The following is a 21,839-nucleotide window of genomic DNA, read 5'->3' as shown; positions in this document are numbered from 1 at the left end:
TTACATACGGCATGAACGAAAAGGTGGTTCCTGCCCCAAGAAGCTTACAGTCGGTCTGATAGCAGAGTGGAAGAATGACGGAAGGCAAGGATGACTGTGAGCAATTGTAGATAGACATCATTGCAGCTGAAGATGAAGGTGAGGGTGCTAAAGAAGCTTACTAAATTAATACTATCGGAAAGTTAATTAAGTCAACATTAGGTGGTTAGCACAAGCTCAGCAAGATGGCAGCCTGTTACTTTGTGACCTTGCTTGACTTCATATTTCTTGTTTGTCTTTGGAGAGCTCTTTCTGATTAGAAATAGATTCTGTGCATTGGGTTATTCTGAGGCAATTTGTCTATCCAAAGAGATGCTTAAATTTAGAGTCCTCCTTTAAAATATAAAAAACCAGCAACAAATTGAATCTTGTTTGACTTGCTCAAAGCAACACTTCAAAGCCGGGTCAATTCCCTGTTTCAAATAAACCCCATAGTAATCATCAGCTTATAGAGGCATAGCTCATTTTTGAGATCTGACTACAACAGCTACCTTGACTCACCCAGCAGTCTCAAATTGTAGTTGCAGGTTGATGGGCTCCTCTCAGCCTTTGAAGCAGCTCAAGGGTTGGATGATTATATGGTGCATTCAGGATTTTGATTGACAGGTGCCTATTTCACTACTGTTCTTTCCAGCTCCCAACACTATCTAATACTTAAGTCTTGGGATTAATTAACGGGCAACATTAATGAATACCTTCACAGCACCAAGTTTGATACTGGCTTCCTCATATTTTTACATGACAAGCTATATGTTTAATCAGTTTTATCTCCCAAGGTATTTATCAAGGCATGGCATGTTAGTCCATAATTTTATCAGTGTTTTGCGACATCTGAGCATTTTTGGCAGCGTCCAAAGAAAAGAATCTTTTATTTCTTTTCAGGTGTACTTCTCCGTATGCATTTTTAGATTGCTCGTTCTTATTGCTATTTATTCTATTTAAAACCCCATGGTTCCTACAAGTGCTTTTTCCAAATTGATGGCTAAAACGTGATTTGCCCTTTTGGTGACTCTTTCTTTCTATATTATTATAGCTAAGCACATGCTTCTCTAGATCATACTTATAAAACCTTATTTGTTAGTGAGGGAGCAAACAGCAAACATGCACAGGACTCCTCCTCTCCCCTGGTGGCTGCTGCTCCTGAGGCAGCTGCCTCAGCCCACATCATGGGAGGGCCGGCCCTGTTTCTGCCCTGCCACGCCCATTGGACACTAGGTACCGCTTTGTCTACATAGACTAGAAGGGTTTCAGATAGGAGTTCCATGATAGAAAAATAGGGAAATCCATGTGCTAAATAAGCAAACAATGGCTGATAACATCTGTACATGTGCCAACCTGTTTAGCTGGAGTCTTTTCAAGAATGCAGCAAGAGGAATTCTGATTTGTCAGCAAAGAAGGTTTATGTGGCTGTTAGCCCAGGGTGGTACATTGTATAGTTAGCTTGTCATGTGAAGGTGACTCCTTATCTCCTAGAGAGATTGCATTTCTTGGAGAATCCAAAGCTAGACTCAATGAAGCAAGCTGGCTCTGTAGCTGCAGCCAGTTAATGTCCTATTTTTCTAGAAAAAGAGGTGCCAGAGCTCCCTATGAACACCTCCCTTGTTCTCTTAGAATGGCAATGTCACCCACCTGAGAGTTCTGGCTGGCGAAAAAGCTCTTGTCTCAAATTTGATATTTTAAAATTTGTGTGTTTGTTTCAATATTCTATTGTGATTAGGGAGTGTTTTTAGATGAAAATGGGATATACTGTATTTTTCGCTCTATAAGACGCACCAGACCACAAGACTCACCTAGTTTTTGGAGGAGGAAAACAAGAAAAAAAATATTCTGAATGAATCTCGGAAGCCAGAACAGCAAGAGGGATCGCTGCGCAGTGAAAGCAGCAATCCCTCTTGCTGTTCTGGCTTCTGGGATAGCTGCGCAGCCTGCATTCGCTCCATAAGATGCACACACATTTCCCCTTACTTTTTAGGAGGGGAAAAGTGAGTCTTATAGAGCAAAAAATACGGTAAATACCAGGAGCAATAAAAAGCAATCAGTGTTACGTGATATTTATTGTTCTTCTTATTACAGTGGTACCTCAGGTTGTACTTAATTCGTTCCAGAGGTCCGTACTTAACCTGGAACTATTCTTAACTGAAGCACCACTTTAGCTAATAGGGTCTCCTGCTGCTGCCACGCCGCTGGAGCACAATTTCTGTTCTCATCCTGAAGCAAAGTTCTTAACCTGAAGCACTATTTCTGGGTTAGCGGAGTCTGTATCCTGAAGCGTATGTAACCCGAGGTATCACTGTAGTTTTTTAATCACCTTCTACACAACTGTCTTAAGGTGATGTACCAAAAATCCAGCAAAACAGTAAGAAACAAAAACTAGCAAGTACATTAAAGCAAACAAACTGATACCATACAAAATGGTGACCCATGACAAAGACCCATTCATCCACCTGATAATTGCATGGTTTCAAGCCGTTCCAATTTTTTTTTACAAGTAAAAAGGAATATGTTTCCATATCACCCCCTCCATTTCTGATGTTCACAACTGAGCGCCATTTCTTATGTAGCCAAGATGGAGCCATCTTCAAGCAAGAGGGAGGTATCAGTAGGCTGAGGAAAACACCAAAATTTGCAGAAGTACACACGTGGCAATCTTTAGAGAAAACAACCATTTGGAGGGAACTTCCCAAAACATACAAACATGGACCAAGCTTGTTCAGTGGGGTCACGCGATGCTGGCTGACTCTTGCAGAAGGATGACAAAAAGGCCAGGAGGAAAGAGGAGTGGAGTTGATGGAGGACATAGCCAACTGACTAAAACATGGAACTGGAGCCTCTTGTTTTGAGTCCTACTTGTATAACCCTATTTGCATGCTGATTTGGCTGTTGCTTGATTGTCGTGTGATGCCGTATTATGCAAGTGGTTATAAAAGTTATTTTTGCCCCATCTTTCTGGGACATCTAAAGCTTCAACAGTTCACAGGAGTGGGGGAACCAGGCTTGTGAACTAATAGTATGACAACAGGACAGGGTGTCGCAAACCCATCATAGGAGTTCACATTCAGATTACTTAATACTAACTGTGCATAAGGGCTCCTATTTCTGTGAATTCCTCTGTGAACTGACTCCTGACCCCTGCCTCTCAGACGAATGTGTTGACTGGTATATAACCATCCTTTCGATTTTGCACTTCTCTGAATTTTGCAGCGTTGTTATTTGGCTTGAAAAATGTGCCAAAAACGTGTGCTATGGAATTAAATATGTTTAGAAATGCATGCTGGGTGTGTTCAAATGTGTAATTTGCATGTGAATTTTAAAAAGCAGATTAATGCCAAAAAATGGGGCAGAGCGGATTTATCAATGAAGCATGCATCATTGTCACGGACCAGAAATAGAACGATTCATCCATCCCTACCAGTTCATTGTTAGGCATGAGGAAATGCACAAGGAGGTATAGGCAGTTCTCATTAAAGTTGTGTTCGTAATCTGCATTAGACAGGATCCCTTCAATAATGGTTGCTGTTGCTTTAAAAAATAGCTACACTTACCAGTGACAAATATTTCAATTATCTAGGGAAGAATTCAGCGTAGCGCTAAGCAGATCGCTCTGTCAGTGCAAACAATTTAGAAGTATGAGAACATTTTAAAAGCATTTCTTTTATAAGGATGTTACGTTGTGGGAAAGGATTATAACCCTTAAATATTCAGAAAGGTAAAGAAACAATATTTCATTGTTACCAAATATAGTTCTCGTGATATTCGGCAGGCAATCTCCAAGCAGAATTTGAAAGAGAGTGAATGTGCTTGTTTTCCCATCAGCCATGCATCCAGGTTAATTTGGTTTTTATAGCAATAAATGCTGTGATAGAACTCCTTGTGCTCGATTTACCTTAAGTCAAATGTGGATTCATAATTACCGTACTTCAATGCTGGGTCTATTTTGGATCTGTATCCTCAGCCAGCTTTAATGGGGAAGGATCACAGCATGGTGGTACTGCTTCACATTCAGGAAATTTTAGGTGCAGTCCCTAGTATATCTAATTAAAACCATCCAGGGTAGCAGGACTGGGTAGGACTTCTGCCTGACACCTCAGAGCAGGGCTTCCAGTCAGAGTAGACAAGCCTGGGGTCAACAGGACCAATCATCTCAGGTTTATATAATTTGGACATAATATGGCACACACAATAATGGATATTGTTTTTATTAATTATTATTCCAGCACAACACTAGTCTGTATAAAGAAGGAGGATGATACCTAGAAAGCTTATGTAGCTTGTGCATAAATTGGACAATTGGGGTGGGGTGGGCTTAGAGCATGGAAATTTCTGATCCAACATTCAGTAGGTGGCCTAATTTATATGCTTCTTCAGTTCATCAGGGGCTGAGTTGTTTTTATTTGCCATCCGTGTTGGTAAGCTTGCCAAATCACCCATAGATGGCAATGCATGTGACCTCTTCAGGAAGAAATTAACATTACAGTTACATATAAGTACTGTATTGTGCTTCTCGAGTACGTTTCTGAGCACAATTCAAAGTGTTGGTGCTGACCTTTAAAGCCCTAAACGGCCTCGGTCCAATATACCTGAAGAAGCATCTCCACCCCCTTCGTTCTGCCCGGACACTGAGGTCCAGCACTGAGGGCCTTCTGGCAGTTCCCTCACTGAGAGAAGCCAAGTTACAGGGAACCAGGCAGAGGGCCTTCTCGGTAGTGGCACCCGCCCTGTGGAACGCCCTCCCACCAGATGTCAAAGAGAACAGCAACTACCAGGCTTTTAGAAGACATCTGAAGGCAGCCCTGTTTAGGGAAGCTTTTAATGTTTGATGTATTACTGTATTTAAATATTTTGTTGGAAGCTGCCCAGAGTGGCTGGGGAAGCCCAGCCAGATGGGCAGTGTATTTGTTGTTGTTGTTGTTGTTGTTGTTGTTGTTGTGGTTGTTGTTGTTGTTGGAGCAGAAACATTCTCTCACTCTCCCTACTAGGGACACCTACATTTTACTTCCAAATTATTTAGCTACTTTTGGACAACAGTTTTGAACTTTGGACTTGCGTCCGAACTACTGATTACTGACTTTTATTACAGCTACTCATACAAAGTCAGTGGCAGTTACTGTTATGCTGCAGTGCCAATCAGACAGAACTAAGGGGGGGGGAGGTCTGATTCCCACCCATCCTTAATTTTGAGGCGGGAGGGGTGCCCTCTTCCTTCAGTCTTGCAGCCACAGCTTTCCAAAAGGTCCCACCAAATGCTGCACCAGGGATTGTTCATTCGTATGAAAGAACATGGGTGACCATACTAGAAGTTGTGAATCAGTTCAACTTTATATTTCCTCTCTGCCGATGTCTTAACTACATTCATAGAATTATAGAGCTGGAAGGAATCCTGAGGGTCGTCTAGTCTAAGCCCCTCAAAGAAGGTATCTCAACATGTGGTCACCCATCCAATTTGAAACCATACTGGACCCTGCTTAGCTTTGCAAATGTGCTAGCAGTTTTATTGCTGCACCATTGACGGCTATGTATTATTACTTCACACCAGTGGCATAGCGTGGGGGGTGCGGGGGGGCTGGCCGCACCGGGCGCAACATCTGGGGGTTAGGGTTAGGGAGCGCAAATCCACGGGTTAGGGGACGCAAATTACTTGCCTTGCCCCGGTTGCTGACAACCCACGCTACGCCACTGCTTCACACACCCCATTGTTAACGAGGTGTTATCAGGGCAGGGTTATCAGTACTCAGCAGAATGAGCACAACAGTCCCCAAATGCAACAGGGCCAACACACCACATTTTGAAGTAAGGGAGCCCCCTACCCACCCCACATAAAACCATTATCTAAAATTACCTATCTGCATCACTGTACCTGACTCTGACAGAGTTGTCTGACAATGGTACAGTCTCCCTCGGAAGGTTGTGGACTCCCCTTCCTTGGATGGTCACCTGTCATAGATGCTTTAGTTTAGATTCCTGTATTGGGGGAGGGGTGGACTAGATGACATCTCTACAATTCAGTTAGTCTATGATCCTCTCAGTGAAAACAGGTTTGGGACCTAAACCTAGTTAATCTGTAGTCACATTTTGACGTTCCTTTTTATTCCTCTTTGGCTGCTGTTTTCTGGCAGAGGTTGCAACTTAAAAATCCTAAAATAAGTATATATTTACAGTGCAAGCCTATATACAGTCTACTCAGAAGTAAGCCCCGTTGAGTTCAATGAAACTTACTCCCAGCTTAATGGGCAGGATTGCAGGTTTATTTTTCTAACCTCCTTAGTTAGTAGAGAATTCTCAGGGCAGCCTGCAGCAGGTAAAAACCCAAGTATTACAGAACAGCAGCCAAAACAGACCAATAGCCTCCAGCTGAACAGATAATATTCCCACTTTGGGCACTAAAATGGATCCTTTTAAAACTCGACGCAGCAACACAACATAGCCAAATTCCTTTCGCCGAATGTCATTACAGAGACACAGAGACACGCGCGTAAAGTTGCAGCAAGTTCGCCTTAGCAGCCAGCGCTGTGTGCGACTTAGTCGCCAGCCTGATCTGCCCGGGTTACATCCTGTACGTCCGTGCGGACGGTCACGGGGAACGCCTTTCCTCTCCAATCAACCTTTCCAGAGAGCAGCTTCTGTGAGCTCAGAGCTGGAGGGTGGTGCCGAGCGCACAGCAAGCCGACTTTCGCTGCTGGCGGGGGAGGAACGCCACTTTTCCGGACTCCTTTGTCCTCCTCCCCTTTCCTTCATGCTCTTCAATGTTTCCAAGGATTGCTAGATTGCTTTGGGGTTTTCTTTCGCTTATGAGGAGTTGACTGCGGCGGGTGAGAGTCTTTTGGGAAGGCGAAACAAGCATCGGACTCTGTAAGCAGGCACCAAATCCACGGGAAAGAAAAACTTCGCGCCCTGGTAAGTTTCAGGTCGTGTCCGGGTATTATTTTCTGAAACACGTTCGCACACTCTGATCCTTACCAGCGAATCGTTTAACTGCTCCGTCGCTTTGCTTGAAAGGAAATCCGACCAGGAGATACACTGTAGCAGCAGGCCTGAAAACAGCAAGCAAGTTTGGATTATTGTTATTATTTACTACCTGTGGTTTCCTTTTTGTGATTTCTGCGCTAATGGTAAGCCAGGTTTTCAGAGCCCAAACTTTTGCAGAGCAATTCAGAAACAACTTGTTTGAGTGCTGAGCTGCTGGAGATCCCAGGAGCTCAGGAGGGGTTCTCCCCCCCCCCCTTTTTTTTTTTTTTGCAGAATTACATATGGAGGTTTTAGGTGCGATTGTAAAAAACTCCAGTCACATTGCTGTTTGCTTCTTCTCAGTGTTAGCGTAAAATCTTCAAAGTGGAAGTTTCCAAAAGAAACTTACCCACTCACTATTATATTACTCAGCTTTTTGAAACATGCTTTGTGCAAAAGGCAACTGCCTGGTTGTAGTATTTTTGTAACGTGGCTGTTCGTTTTAAGATAGTGATCTCTGATGATGTGTACAGGAAGTGTTGTGGTTACATTAGAAGAAAAGTTTTATCCTGCTCTAAGAAAGGAAAATGTGACGATAGAAGGTGATTTGGGCTGCCATAGTATGTAGACTTTCCAGATAGCAAGCCCCATGGGACACAGTGGGGTTTACTTCTGAGTAAATTTACATAAGATTACACTGTATGAACTATATGCAGCATATTTTGGGTGCAATCCTGTAGCAATGTACACGGAAACAAGCCCCTCTGAACTCATTGACTTACTCCTGAGTAAATGTGTATAGGATTGCACTGTTATTGCCTGAATTGCTGCAATGTGGTGGTGAGGTGAATAGACAAAATATTTTATTCACCATATCTGAACATCTTTAAAGTTGACTCAACTAACTGCAGCGGAGCTTACGCTAAGAAAATATGCCTAGGCACATAGCCTTACAAACTGACATTGACACCTTGACCTTTAGAAGTGTAACTGAAAACAATAGGACTTCCAAACAGCTTGTTCAAGTTCAGTGTGTTGGATGAGTCAGGCAAGTTTGGCCAAACGAGTAATTAAGTATGGGAAAATGAGAAAGCTACGTGCATAAATGAACTAGGAAAAGAGGGGCATCTATATCCTATATTTGGATTGGTAGGAGTTATGGATAAACATATGTCAAATCAGAGGGGCCGTTTTATACTGCCAGAGAAATGTGGAAAAATATTTTGGGTTCCAAACTGCTTCCGTTAAAAGTTAATGGAAATTTGGCCACAAACTTCTGTATAGGCAGGATTGCAAGCAGCATTCTGTGGGGTAGCATGTGGGTGCACTTAAGCAGTGAGCAGGCTGACATAATTCTGCTCTTTCCCAATGATAAAGCTGTATCTTTGTTTCACCATTTGGCTCAGTGTAGTGGATTTTTATACCAGTGCAACAGAAGGTAACGCTGTGGACTATTTTCACCTTCAAAGATGTTCTGTGTGGGAAAACATTTTTGGACACTGATGCATGCATATGTTGGCTGATGCACGTGTGTGTAGTGGGAAGCCTAGGTTGGCCTGATATATGTGGAGGACAGCATGACAAGGGAAGTAGTCCCCACTTTTGTCAGCTCAAAGGAATCGGCCGGGCTGCTGTAAACATGTGGTTTTTCACGGGAAAAGCAGGCCAGCAGGGTGTGTGCTTCCTGCATTATTCAGTCTTGTTCAGCTCCGCATATTGCATTAGGAACAAACCCTTTTAATTGACCCACCAATTCGTGGCAAGATTCTGCCATAGTGCAGAAGGGGCCTTACCAGGGCATGTTCCCTTGAACTCAGTAGGGCTCCCCTCCCCCTCCATAGGTGTGTAGCACTGTGACCTATGAACCAAGAAATCCACCTTTTGAATCTTGCCCCTGCCATGAACTCATTTGGTGGCTTTGGGCAAGCCAGTCTCAGCCTCCCCATCTGTAATATGGGCATGTGGGGAGGATAACATTGCTGACTGAATTCGCAGAGTTGTTATACGGATTAGAACTAGATAAAGCACCTGAAAATCATTGAACATTGGAAAGTGCTATACAAATGTTAAACTCTATTAAGATTGGGTCTTAGAAATGTCACCTGTCCATTTTTTTTTCACCTGGACAGATCCAATTCTAGATGCTCAAAATCCAAGAATGGCTTGGAAAGGGGGAGATTATTTCTCTTCTCTGCCTACCCTCCCTTGCTGTCATTGCACTGACCCCTGGTGGGGCTCTGTCTTCCATTTGCTCAGCTCTGCAAGAGAAAAAGAGAGAGATAGAGAGATGGAAGAATAATAGAATAAAGGATGAGGATAGTGCATTTCCCTTTTTCCACCCAGGGATGAAAGAATCTGTTCACTTTTGGTTCTCTGTTTCATATTTTTTCCAATTTTAAATTCAGTTCTCCATATTTCTGCAGCAATTTTCGTCCCTCCCCCCCAAAAAATATTTAAAATTCCACAGCATTTTAGCACACGTTTCTCCTGAGAAACACATTTTGTATGCGGTTTTGATGAATAAAATGCATTTTTAATGTCTTTCCCCCAATATCTACTCTTTTACCTAATTATGTGCATTTTGTAAATGCTGTTTGTTAAGAGAACTGTATCACAGGATTTGGACAAGTGCAAATTTTGAAGGATGGCTGCATTTCAGTTCTCTGTGTGAATTGGATAGATTCACTTTTAAACATGTACTGAACTGAATTTATCCCCTGCCCCTACACTGAGGTCATGCTTTTGCCTCTCCCATTTGGAGCCCCAATCTGGACCCATAAAGGTGAATCATGGCCACATGTGTCCTATGCCAGGTGACAGAAGAGGACAACCTAGGGAGGAAAACATGCTCCAAATTAACCTGTCCCCAACCATAACTTTCAGGGCCAACTGTAGATTGAAGAGCATAAACCATGGATGGGCAAACTGTGTTCTTTCATATGTTGTTAGACTACAACTCCCATCCTCCCCAACCATTGGAGCTGTAGGAAGTTGGAGTCTAAGACCATCTGGAGAGCATCATGGTCCTCCATCTCTGACATGAAAGAGTCCTGCTGGATCAAATCAAGGGCTCATCTACTGTAGTTCGGCATCCTGTTTGCCATAGATGCCAACCAAATGACTCTGCGTAGCTCACAAACCAGACACGAAGGCAGCAACTGCCCCTGGTTTATCCGATAGTCAGAGATAAATGACTTCTAGACTTGGTGGTTTTGAAAATCCAGGGCTGGGGTTGGACCTATATCAGCCTGAGCAGCACATTCCTTTCTGGTCAAGCTTCCAGAAGCCACACGTTGGTGGTGGGCAGGACCCGAGGCAAATGACAGAGCAATGAATGTAAATTTTACCTCTGTATATTAGGGTACTATCCACACCAGGCTTCCTCAACCTCGGCCCTCCAGATGTTTTTGGCCTACAACTCCCATGATCCCTAGCTAGCAGGACCAGTGGTCAGGGATGATGGGAACTGTAGTCTCAAAACATGTGGAGAGCCGAGTTTGAGGAAGCCTGATCTACACACCTACCCACCCAGCCCTACACCTTAATCCTCTAACCAGACAAGCAAGAGTCATTATCAGAGTTCAGAGACACCGTCCAGCCAGGCAGAAACAGTCAAGGAAAATGTGAAGCAAGGCCTATTGATGGGTGTGTCCTGGGAAGCGAGGTTGTGGCTGGGCAGGGTATGTGGCCTGGGGTGGTTGCCAAAGTAGAGATTCCCAGGTGAAAAGACCTGCAGGGCTGCATTTGGACCCCGGGGGCTGAGGCTCATCACCTCTGTTCCAGATAGACCTAATCACTGTGAAGTTGTCCATTCCTTTTTAAAAGCCACCTGAGCTAGGGATTTTTTATGGGCACCTGGAACAGTGAGATCTTCAGCCGGCCTCTCTAACCACACCAGCATGTCTCCATACCATAACTGTGCTGTAGTCTAAGGACACATCTTCTGGCCACTTCAGAATAGGATTTTGAAACATTGATTTCACATACCTTGCCATACCTTGAAGCTCACAACAGTGATTAAAGTGGAACAAATACCATGTTTGGAGTTTCCTTCTCTAGAAATCAGCCGTGCCCATGATTTTTTGCCACTGAAAACCTATGAGAAGATTGGCGGAGGAAGCAACTTATTTATTTATTTATTTATTTATTTATTTATTTATTTAGCAACACACACAAAAGTGGTTTTAAAAAAAACCCATGAAGAAATAGACAAAATAGAAAAAACAAAGGAACAAAGGATATAGTAAATCACCATAACAATAGTTAACTATTAACCATTACAATTTTTAACCTTCTGTGTTTTGCATAAATGAGTTCCAAATTTCAACTTGACCTGGAAAACAAATTGTTGAGCTGAATTTTATAAGGTTGCACAGTACATAGCATTAGCAGTAGCTGCGTGGAGCATGTGTTCTCCAGACCAGGCAGTATTTTGACAAATCAATGAAATCTTCCTATTAATGTAGTAGAGGCAGAGCACCAGTGGAAATTATATTTTGACGTTTCTGATGCTGACATGCATGACTACCGAAGCAAAGAAACTAGAAGTACTTAAGGCATATTTGTTCAGAAGATACATATTTTAATTTAAAATAAATGTTTTATGGAACATGGTGCATTAAATTGCATAACCTGGCACCCTCTTTATTTTTATTAAAGACTGGTGTCTATTACGAATTGAAAGCACAATCCAGGAGATATATATATAGAGAGAGAAAGAGAGAGAGAGAGAGAATCCCAGCATAATATCACACACAAGTGTGACCAAGAAACTGAATATGAGATGGAACCAAACAGGCTTGATTCTTAATGGCTGCGGTTCACAAAACAGTTTTCTCCCCCATGCCAGTGGTGGGGGCTTGAGTGCAGTCCTTTACATTCTTACATTTACATAAGTGCATGATTGCCATTCATTATTGGGAGGTGGGGAATAAAGTGCTACACTTAGAGCATTGCTGCAGCAGAAAACCTGTTCTCTTCTATGGATAACTGGCCGGCCACCAGGAACAGAGACCTCATGGGAGGAGTAGCTGGTAACCCTCCTCTACCCTCAAAAGTTTGCTTCAGGATCTGCAGCAGAGAAGCAATAGGATTATGATTTGCAAACGCAGGAGTGTGGAGAGGTGAATCTTTCTCCCCATTTCCTGGCAGAATGCAGATGGGAGGGAATAAGTATTCTTGAATGCCTCTTCTCCCTGACATGCTCTTAACTAGTCACTTACATAAAAACCGTTTTCTGACGTCCTTCAACTATTGACCAAGTCCTGTTGTAATAGCAGCCAAGAAGTGGAACCACGACGGAGTTCTGGATGGGTTCAGTTCTCGATTAGCTCCCACGAAGTTATCAAAGACAAAACAAGTGGGCTGCCATTATTGGCAGACGTATCTGAGGGAGCAAGGTCAAACCTCTCCCATTCCGCCTTTCAAAAAACTGGAGTAACAAAGAGATAAGAGGTGGATTTAGCATCTGCTCATGGTGTGCCTGAGAACACACTTCTTTTTTCTCCCACGTAGGGGAACAGCTGCAGTAAGCGGATGTATTTCAGAGGCTAGAAACCTCTGAGATAACAAAGTGAAGCACCGAAGTGAAAGGAAAATGTAGCCTGTAGCTACGCTTGCGTGTTGCTTGGGAGGGTGTGAACTGGATCAGAGACTTCCTACTGAACGACTTGCTAAAGATATTAAATTACCTTTATGTAAGGAGCTGGAAAGACAAAAAACGGAATAGAAATGAAAGAGTGTTGTGTTTGGAAGCCCAAGAATGCAAAGCAGGTTTGGAACCTGGGACACTCCAATGTTGTTGTTGTTGTTTAGTCATTTAGTCGTGTCCGACTCTTTGTGACCCCCTGGACCAGAGCACGCCAGGCACTTCTGTCTTCCACTGCCTCCCGCAGTTTGGTCAAAACTCCAATGTTACTGGACTACAAAACTGTCATACTCCCTGATGATTGACCATGCTTGCTAGGGCTGATGCAGGGCCCTTCCACAATTTCATTTGCCCTGTGATTTAGAGTCTGAGAAAATTTTATTTTTATTTTGTCTTGCCACGTTCCCCAAGAAAACGTGCTGTTTATTGCTGAATTTCAACAATCCACAGAAAACCCAGTTGATGTTTGTTCCGGTTCAACAGCAAACTGGATTTTCAAAGGGAAAGCAGAAGGACAAAAAACAACACACCATCCTCTCAGATTCATGACTTTCAAGCATGAGACAATTGAAACTGTGGATGGCTTGAAGTTCAGAGTACAACAACATCTGGAAGGCTACAGGTTCCCAGCCTTTCTATAAATGATCAGAGCATGAAGTTATCTCTCACCTGAAAGTTACAGTGCAGTGTGAAGCAACAGCAGCCCAGGATGTCTGGCTATAGAAGTTATTTCATTCTTATTCAGAACTTTACCCATAGTTCCAGTTACAGATAGGTAGCCGTGTTGGTCTGCCATAGTCAAAATAAAAACATTCCTTCCAGTAGCACCTTAAAGACCAACTAAGTTAGTTCTTGGTATGAGCTTTCGTAACTCTGTTCATTTAGGCTTGGCGAAAAATCCTGCCTAAAGACTCGTATTGACTGTAAGGTTTAAGAAAGTACTTTGGGTTACTACAAACCAAACCCCTTTTGTGCCAAGCTCTGTGCATATGTATCTGTGTGGATTGGGTGGAAGTATCCTTCTGTTCTGCAGGCCTGTTCTGGAGTTCCCTGTTTCCACTCGCTGAATATATCAGCAAGTGGAAGTGCCACAAGCAGCATACTCATTGGTGCCAACCCGCAGAAGGCCCTGAAATGGGGCGTCCTGGGGCAGGGCCTGAGCTGCTGGATCCCAACTCTGCAGACCAGAGGTGACATTAATTGTGTGAATGTTGACCTGTTTGGTTACTGAATTATATAGTGTGAATGAATGTGGTTAATGCGTACATTTTTGCTTTGCAAATAGCAGCTGTGTGTGTGTGTGGTGGGGAAACCTGAGCAGCCTCATGACTGGGAGGAGTGGGGGAGGGAAAAATCACCTCTCTGAAGCTATATAATAATAATCATTTATCTATACTCCGCTCATCTGTCTGGGTTTCCCCAGCCACTCTGGGCGGCTCCCAACACAATATTAAAAACAATAAAACATCAAATATTAAAAACTTCCCTAAGCAGGGCTGCCTTCAGATGTCTTCTAAAAACCAGATAGGTGTTTATTTCCTTGACATCTGATGGGAGGGCGTTCCACAGGGCGGGCACCACTACCGAGAAGGCCCTCTGCCTGGTTCCCTGTAACCTCACTTCTCGCAGTGAGGGAACCGCCAGAAGGCCCTCAGAGCTGGACCTCAGTGAACGATGGAGGTGGAGGTGGTCCTTCAGGTATGGTTCTGTGGGCATAAGTGGGAGGTTCATTTGAAACAATGGAGGTTGGTCCACTAGAGTGAATGAGGCAGTGCCATACCAGCCTTGATCTGCCATTAGCCAGCCCCCTTACAATCAGTCCAGGTGATGGTAGCATTGCCTGTCTGCTTCCTTCAGTCTCAGTATTGGCCATGTAGAACTGACTTGCGGGAATGGGAAGGAGGGAGACAAAGCTGGCATTGACTCTGCTGCCACCTAGTGTTGGCCTCCTTGCCTTCTGCCCCAGCAGCCCCAACGAGCACCAGACGCCGCTGGTTCAGGTTTCAGAAACCAGATAAGTGTTTCTTGCAAATGCAAGTAGGTTCTGATGCCACACAGCAAAACGTCTACACGCACACACACAAGCCACAATTCATGTCAGAAGTTAATGTGTAACCTTCAAGCAGGATGGCAGTGCGTGTTGCAGCTGTAGAAATGAGGTTATTTTTCTGGACCGCAAAAGGGAGATAAGGAATTAAACTTCTCTTTATCCCATCCGCGCTTCCTTTCAGCTGTTATTTGCATAATGTGTTGATTGCACTTGCACAATTAACTCTATGTCTTGTTTGGCCCTCCAAAAAATGAAAGTAAGGGTCAAACTTGAGGTGAAAAGCACATTAAACTGCGGGGGGGGGTCTACTCTTTACACTTTACTTAACAAATGGGGGAGTGGGGAGAAACGTGCCCCTCCTTGCCAAATCTCATTGAGCTCCATAAACTGTAAGTAGTTTTCTTCCTGCCTGGTTCATTTCCAGTATCGGAGTCGGGGCAGGAGAAATTTCTTTAATGTTAGGAAGTACAACAGGGTGAGGCAGGGGAAGGGCTATGAATTTTTCTCCCTTCCTCTGCATCCTCAACATTTTATTATAAAGAGGAGCACCCATCCTTACTTTATATGTGAATGAGGCAAATACAAGGGTACCTCGGGTTAAGTACTTAATTCGTTCTGGAGGTCCGTTCTTAACCTGAAACTGTTCTTAACCTGAAGCACCACTTTAGCTAATGGGGCCTCCCGCTGCGGCCGCGCTGCTGGATCACAATTTCTGTTCTCATCCTGAAGCAGAGTTCTTAACCCGAGGTACTGTTTCTGGGTTAGCAGAGTCTGTAACCTGAAGCGTATGTAACCCGAGGTACCACTGTATATGTCATATAGCACGCACACCTACGCAGTTGCCCCGCATGCTTAGTTTGGGCCTTAAAAGCCCTTTAAACTTTGACTGAGTCATTCTTCCCCTTAAAGAAAAGAAAAAACCTCTGGTGCTGTACAAGAGGTTTTGCACATAGCTGTGTTTGCATGCCCATCTCAGCCTTGACCTTGAGAAAGTTTGCACAATGATAAGGAGCAGTTCTCCTGATGGATGGCGACTGTACCTGCCTCCTGTGACACACTAGGGTAGTTTGTGCCTCCTGTAAAATCTGCTTCAGGGCGTAGTTGGCGCCTATTTAAAGCCCAGGTATGCACCCTCCCTCACAAGATACAGAAACTCTCGAGGCAGACACGCCAAGGCACACATTACACGTAACAGCCACGTTGTAGGATATTGGCAAACAAATGGCAGGAATGTTAATTTGAAAGGTGACCATAAAGATGGGTTGTAGCTGTGTCGGTGGGCAAACCTCAGATTCACTTCCTCTTGCCCTTTGGTCTTACTCTTGCAAACACATGCTTTGAGCCACCAACCATATGGGAGCAGGGAAACAGATGGTGAAAGGGTTCAGTGTTCCCATTGCTTCTCTGGTCTGAGTTTCTGAAGTTGCTTTACTTCTGTAAAAAAAAAATTATGTCTGTCTTCCCACAGTGGACCTTAACTCTTTACTTCCAAGCTCTTAAAGCACTGCAATCTCTTTTCCTTTTCTTAACCTGTGGCATTAGTGCCAAGCAAACAAATAGGTCTGAGATGAGGGTGGGGATAGGTGCGCTGGTTGGTTGGTGATGGCAGAAAGGATCCAGGAGGGGGAAAGTTATGCTGTTCTCCCATGGAGAAACAGGGTCTCACTCCGGTGAGAAATTGCAGGTTCCCCCCAATGCAGCCTGTTATCTCCCCTTGTCCCATGTTCATTCTGTAGATGGTGATGAAAAAGGATAAGGTGGACAGACAGAGAGAGAAAAAGAGGACATAATCATGCGTGTTCCCTAGGTGCCAGCTGACTCCTTGGGACATGCAACACAATAACATCCAAAAAAACGTGGTTGACTTGCCTAAGATCCAGGACAAAGCGCCACATTTCGGACATCAATTCTGGCTTTGAACGTATGAGAGCCCTACACAATGGTCAAAGATTAAGAAGTGAATCACAGCCATTTCCCACTTGCCACTTCTAAACCTGTGTTGCCTTCCACAGCCAAGCTGTGGGTCAACATGTGTCCAAATCCTATGCCTGTTTTTGAGTAATGTTCCAGAGATGGTTTGACCTCCAATCTACACACTTGTTGAGCCATTCCGAAGACACATCTGGATTTAGTTTGGGTTGGGTGGTGGGAATCAGGGTGGTTTTGTTTGTAAGTAGGGCTATTTTTTGCCTTAAGGTGAATTGCTCACTGGTTTTGTGGACTAGCAGACCCGTCAGAAAGGTTCAGCATTTTAAGGTGGAGCCGATTGTGCCAGAGGTGAGGTCCTGCTGAGTCACAAAATAGCAGTTCCTTCTGCTTCCACAGAACCTGCATTTCCACTTTGCCTGTTACCTGAGTCCTGCTTATTAATAAGGTAGGCTGAGTTAGGTGTAGCTTATTGGTTAAATGGCTGGGGAGGGAATAAAAGATGGGTTTGGGGGATCCCAAGTCTCTTGTCACTGGTAGTCATGGAAATGAGGAACAACAGCCCTGAAATGAATGCATTTAACGCTTAAATCTATATAAGTCAAGTGAGAGGGAGAAAGCTATGACTTGAGAATGGGGGTGAACAAGATCATAAAGCAGTAAGGAGGCAGGAATGTTGCTCCAGGAAGTTAAGGGTGAGGGGAGATAAAAGTTTTAGCAGCAGTAGGGGAAGTCTTCTACGAAAAAATGAGTATTTTCTTCCTCTGTTTTAAGTTTGCATCGCAGCAGTTTCTTCACTTAGTTCCAGAGTTTTCTTGAAAGCCTAAACTCATGCAGCTCAACATTAAAACCATTAAAAATATGAGATTCCTTCTTTACAAAATGCTATGCAGAACCCATTCTGAGAATGTGGCTTTATCATTCAGTAGCCTATGGAATAGGGATGGGAAACTGTGGCTCCTCAGATGTTGGATCCTAACTGCACAAGCCGAGGGTGAGAGGAGCTTTAGTCCAACACCATCTGGAAGGTCACAAATTTCCAGCTTTGTTGTAGAAAATAAGAGATATATCACCAGAGGCAAGAAGGCGTCCTTGTCTAAATGAAGAGCACAAAGAGGAGCATAAACTTTCACAAAAGAAATGCAAGAAGACAGTAAAGAATGCTTTAAAAAATTGAGGAGCCTTGGACGACAAGGGAGTCAAAGGTGTGCTACTGGAGAATAAGGAGATTTCAGAGAAGGCAAATGAATTATTTTCTTCACAGTGGAAGATGCAAGGCAGGTTCCTGTAACTGAGCAATTTTTCTCGGGAAGGGAGTCTGAGGAACTGAGGCAGATAATGGTGGTAAGAGATGGAGTTCTAGGCTTATGGACCAATTACATACTGACAAATGACTGAGTCCAGATTGGAATCACCTGACAGTTCTTAAAGAACTCAGATTATTAAAGATGGAATTGCCAAGCGCATGGAATAACCAGTCCTTCAGAAGCAGAGCCAGCAGAGCTTCTGCAAGGGTAAGACGTGTCTCATTAAGCAATTAGAGTTCTTTGAGAGTGCCAGCAAGCTTATAGCTGATCCAATCAACAGTATGTTCTTAGACTAGAAGTGTCTTGCCAAATGTTCCTGAGTAAGCTTACCAGTCCTGGAATAATAAGAAGGGGTTCTCCTGTGGATCTGGAACTGTTTAAGGAATAGGAAGCAGAGAGTATGAATAAATGGGCAGTTCTCATTGTAGAGAATATAGAAGGCAGAGTCCCTGTAAAGATTGGTATTGGGATGTGCTTTTTAACTTGCTTATAAGCGGTGTAAAACTAGGAGTTACGTTGTGAGAAAGCCAGGGGTAATGACAATATCAAATTGTTCTAGGTGCTTAAATCAAAAAGGTTGATTTTGATCTCTCCAAACTGGATGAATGTGTAGTAAAAAGATAAATGCAACTCAAATGTAAACTGATGCACGCAAGAGCAAGGATTCCTAACTGGCAATGACTACAAGGCAGGTTCCTGTAACTGAGCAAGCTTGGGGGTTGTAAAGGATAATTTGATTAATATGCCAATCCAGTGTGCAGCAGCTGTGAAAAAGGTGAATTCCATGTCTTGGATGGTTGGGAAAGGGATTGAAAATAAAATGACCAACATCATAATGCCGTTATACAAACCTGTGGTGAGACCATTTTGAAATACCGTGTACAGTTCTGGTTGCCTCACCTCAACAAGTATAGCGTAGAGCTGGAAAAGGTTCAGAAAATGGCAACCCGAATGATCAAACAGATAGGCCTCTTGCAATGGTGGGAAGCGTTGCCTCTCTTTCTCCCCCACTAGCCATCCTTCCAATTCTATACATAGTTTCTGCCAAGGGAATTGCTCCTTGCACCTTGAAGAGGGAGTTGAAAATACATGTAATTCAAGTAAGGTCTCAAAGGGAAAATGGCGTGTCAGACAATGCGTCATTGTGTGTTTGCACTGATGCAGGAAGTCAACATTCACTTCCTGCCTCCCAGATAACAAGATTAATTCTTTGGTTTTTTTTGTTGAGATACCATCCACAGACGGTGATAATTTCTTGCTAATGCAAAATACAGCACTTGAGTTGAGTGCCCTTTTCCTCTGTGCAAGTGTGCTGCGCTGGCAGAAGGCTGTGAAGGGGAGGACCAGAAAGAGAAGCAAAAAAGGTAACTCCTAACTCCTGATTTCAGCCTCACGAAGGGGAAACTCCCTTTCCCCACCTTTCTCTGCGTGAGAGACGCTTAGTATTTTTCACTCTCGCCACCGATTAGGCTCTAAAAACTTGCAGAAGCAGCTGCGGGTTTAACACCTTGACAGGGAAGGTGTCACTATCTTGACATATGCTAAAGGAAGTTGGCTCATCTTTCTAACTGCATATTTGTGGGCACATCACTAGTTTCAAATGAAGCATTTGTTCTTTCCTAGACTTCGCAAAGGAGATGCAATGCAGGAGGGTAAAAGCAAAGGGGAGGCATTTCTCCCCTTTCCCAAACTTGTAATATTCAACCTAGTTGGAGGTTGCTGCAGCTTTGAGTCTTAGAACTGATCTGCTCCATCATTTTCCAGGTCTCTGCCATGGTTGTTCTGCGGTCCTGATGTCCATAAAAGCCAAAACATGCTTTTTTGTTCCTTTAGCAATCTAAGCAATAGGCCCGGGCGACTGCAGACAGCATGAATCACTCAGTTAAAAGTGTCATCCCTAAGCAGGGTTCCTGTGACTTTCATAGATTTTTATATTTCATATTCTTTCTTCTTTTGCACTGTTTACATTCCCTACTTTACTTCACCCAGGCGCATATATGCACATCTGCCAACTGAGCATAGCATTCTATGCCTGAAAGTGGACTGTATGCCACAAAACCTGATGCCATAATAAATTTGTTCGTTTTTTAGGTGCCCCAAGATTCTCCCTGGCTCCCCCCCCCCACACACACCTTTAAGCTCAAATTAACACTTTTGTATTGTCATCTAGTTCAGACATCTTAGCACTTTTTTGTGGTGGGAGGGGGGTCCAAATAATAACAGGTTGGAAGCAAATGGGAAGAAAACAGCACTTTATTAGATTTGACCACACACTCCAGCACCCTACCCCATTCGTTAGAAACTACACTAGCATAATTAAATACTAAACACAACAAGATACACAGGAAATCAGGAGAGAGAGAGGTGCATCCTTTCCCTACCCAATCTTTCAGTTGAGGGGTTGCTTTGGTCTTCCAGCATTTAGCGATGCAAATTCTGGCTGTCTCTAGAAGAGTTGCAATTACTTCTAGGTCTGTTGGACTCTCCTCCAATCTCAGACAGCAAAGATGAGCTGTTTTGAGAGTGTGTGGCAAGTTGTAAACAGTGCTTTCTCATACTATCTCAAATAAGCTGTTCCATAACTTTTTTTACACTGCCAGAAGATATGCTAATAATCTACTCTTAATGATCCACATCTTCATCAGAGCATATTTACTTTATATAGTCTGGTTCGTCTATGAGGAATAAGATACTACTGATAGATTGTCTTGAAGAAATTCTTTTTGAGAGTAGTGCTCATCAGAGATCTGGGAATATTATTAAACAACCAAACCCATTTCTCTTGTTGGATATTATAATTTAATTTTATCAAGTCTGTCACCCATTTAATGTTATATGTGGGCTGTGTATGAGTAAGTTTAATTTCAGAAAGAATTGCGTGAACATTAGTTATTAATTTCTTTTGGTTAATTTTCAGTAACAGAGTTTCAAATTCTGTCAATCTATGCAGTCTTCCATATTTGTTTATTAGTTGTTCTCCCATGTGACTGAGTTGGAAAAACTGAAAGACAGAGCCCATTGTCCCAATGCAAGTAAGGCTTGGTGATATGAGATTGTGTGTTCCTCTTCAATCCAAGCTCCCACATGCATGGTGTTTCTCCATATTGGCATATTGATTGTGCCGTATCATCCTTGGTTTGTAAAATAGATGTTTAAAGGAAGAAACACAACAGGGGAAGGTCATCACTAATTGCTTTGGAAACCGTGCCTTTGGAATATCTTGTCTGTAACCTAGCAGTTATGGAAGAATGTTGTCAGAAAAACGTGAGCAAACTTGGATATCACTTTGAGAATGTTCATAATTGCTAGAATAGGAAGATATGGAGCTGCCATTGGTCCATCTAGCTCCCTGTTGTCTGCAGTGCCTAACAGTAGCTCTTCCAGGGTTTGGACAATGAGTTTTTCCCACCCAGAGATGCTGGAAATTGAACCTGAGACCTTCTGCATGCAAAGCAGATGCTTTGCCACTAATCTACAGTCCTTAGGAGTCACAATTCAGTGGGAGAGCACGTTTTGTTGATGGATGGTCCCAGGTTTACTCCTTGTTTTCACCAGTGAAAATGATCTCAGGTAGCAGAGCTGGAAAAGATCTTGGTGGAATCATGACAGGTTCTTCATCCACTTGTTAAAGGCATGAAAAGCCCTGATTTCCTCCTTTGTATCTGGGGATGGATGTTTACTGGCAGAATCATGAAATCATACAGTTGGAAGGGACCATGAGGAGGAAGAAGAAGAAGAAGAAGAAGAAGAAAAAGAGTTTGGATTTGATATCCCACTTTATCACTACCCGAAGGAGTCTCAAAGCGGCTAACATTCTCCTTTCCCTTCCTCCCCCACAACAAACACTCTGTGAGGTGAGTGAGGCTGAGAGACTTCAAAGAAGTGTGACTAGCCCAAGGTCACCCAGCAGCTGCATGTGGAGGAGCGG

General features: G+C 43.4%; 1 protein-coding gene across 4 annotated transcripts in view; it reads left to right on the top strand.

The window, feature by feature from the left end:
• Positions 1 to 21,839, top strand: part of RAB27B (RAB27B, member RAS oncogene family) — a 109,407-nt gene that overhangs the window by 65,776 nt on the left and 21,792 nt on the right. The window contains exon 1 of one of the 4 annotated variants that reach the window (XM_083466308.1): positions 6,641 to 6,930. The exons of the other annotated variants lie outside the window; for them this stretch is intronic. The gene's annotated coding sequence lies outside the window, so the exon portion shown is untranslated. Of the gene's footprint in view, positions 1 to 6,640; positions 6,931 to 21,839 lie in introns of those variants that run through there. 4 annotated transcript variants of the gene reach the window in all.

Source organism: Podarcis liolepis (genome assembly GCF_965112155.1).
Source record: "Podarcis liolepis genome assembly, chromosome: 11".
Lineage (NCBI taxonomy): Eukaryota > Metazoa > Chordata > Lepidosauria > Squamata > Lacertidae > Podarcis > Podarcis liolepis.
The sequence above is the reverse complement of the archived record's forward strand: the minus strand, read 5'-3'. Positions and strand labels throughout refer to the sequence as shown.